Genomic DNA, 2,115 nt, shown 5'->3' with positions numbered 1-2,115 from the left:
CTATGCTCTTAGGTAGCATTTGGAAGAGAATAGAGACCGAGAGACAGAGATTAAAATAAATCTTAATATTGTATTTGGTGTAAGGTGGGAGATAAAAATTGAAATAAAAATAAAACTCTAATTTAATTTAAGGCAGAAACTCACCTGCAGTCAAATTCACATGAAGTTGCTTTTGGATAGCTGATATGTGTTACCATTTGGTTTTTAAAAAATTGGTTTATTTTATAAAAATGATTTAATTAAAAAACTAATTTAAATTGGACTAAGCAGTTATTTTTACTCACTTCTTCTTTGTTACACTCTTAAAATTCGTTTTCTTCTAATTTTTGAGAACTAATATCAAACTTTCAATTGGATATATTCGTCTTATTTGTATTTTTTAATCAAATTTATTATTTTAAATATATTTTTTAATTTATGTTTTTATTCACTTCTCTATGGATGATGAAAATTATTTAACAAATACGTCCCATTTGAAATTCAGGATGAAATTGATTGGATGTTGGACAATATTTTTGGGAGTTTTACTGTACACATCTTTGTGTAGAGTTAATACAGAGATTGATTGGGTTGCCATTACTTCCCATATTCAAGTCATTATAGGTAAAGTTAGTAAGGACAAGAAGAAGAACGTATCAAATTCATCATTTAGGAATTTAGAGATAACACACAGAAAAAATAATTTTTTTTATAGATAGTTATTTGATCTATTCAAATCGGTTTTTTTAATTAAACCATTTGTATAAAATAAATCGTTTTTTCTTTTAACCAAATGATAACATGTGTCAACCATTCAGAAACAACTTCATGTGAAGTCGACTGCAGGAGTTTCCGCCTTAATTTAATTTGCACAAAGAATAAAGTTGAAATTAATTAATTAAAATTAGGGTATTTTAAGTATGAAATATTTAAAATTTCAATGTCTGTCCTAAAAAATTTCAGTCTCTTATGTCCCAACTTTTTGGAGGTACTAAAATACTAAAATTTTAACTAAACTTTTAGTATCAATCTCTGAGCCAACAAACATAATACTAAATTTCAGTCCTCCAACCTCTATTCTAGTACCTCAAAACAAATGCTACCTTAGCTTAGAGCACAAGCTATATATAATTTATTAAGACAATCATTTAATTTTATTAAACATCTATATTTTAAAAGAAAAGAAAAAAGGCTACACTAGCCTTTATTAATGACAACCATTTTTATTCCTGTGATTATGATCTCTATTAATATTTTTAATAAATATTTAAAATATATAATAGCTATAAATTAATTATTGTTAGATATGTTAATTTAATTTGAAACAAAAATTGATAGAAATTAGTTTATGTTTACTCGAGTTAAACCTTAAAATGGTCTTTGATATTAATGTTGTGCATCAAAATCGTTTTTAGATTCTAACTACATCAATTACATTCTGAGATTGACAAAAATATATCACGTTAGTCTCTAATACATTTTCTGTTAACAACGTGATGATATAACTTGACGACATGGACTGTTAGTGACGTGTGTCACTCCATAGTTTGACCACATGTAATAATATAATGATGTGTTGACCAGTGACACATGGTATGCTAACATGGCAATTATGGCACTTGGCATAATGCTATTTGGCCATGTGTCAATTTGTGCCACGTATCACAACAGTATTCATCCATATGTTATCCACTATGTCATCATCGTAGATGCATCAAATTAGTTTATGACTTTACATTGACTCATTTTAGATGTTGAAATTGAATGTCGTGCATCAAACTAGCTCTTTCATTAATTTTTTCTCTTTTTTTATAAATTCAAAATTCTCAATATCTTTGAATGCATTAATTTTAATTTTAACTTCTTATATGTTTAAATATAAGTATTTTTATAAAATATTTTTTCTCCTGCAGGGATCTCTAACTACGATCTTGGAGCTGACGAGAAGACATTTCAAGCATCCTCGTTACCATCTTCGACCTCTTTCGTCTAGTCTAGACAAAAGAGATAGGAGATAGTAATGTGGGTACTTGAAATGCCTTCCATCTAGCCCATTTACACATAACCGAAAACGTGTATTTCATAAGAATAAAAAAAAATGTGTATTTTGATTCTTGATTTCTTGTTTAAAAAAAA

This window comes from Arachis ipaensis, chromosome B10 (genome assembly GCF_000816755.2).
Source record: "Arachis ipaensis cultivar K30076 chromosome B10, Araip1.1, whole genome shotgun sequence".
Classification (NCBI taxonomy): domain Eukaryota; kingdom Viridiplantae; phylum Streptophyta; class Magnoliopsida; order Fabales; family Fabaceae; genus Arachis; species Arachis ipaensis.
Note: the sequence above shows the minus strand (reverse complement) of the source record.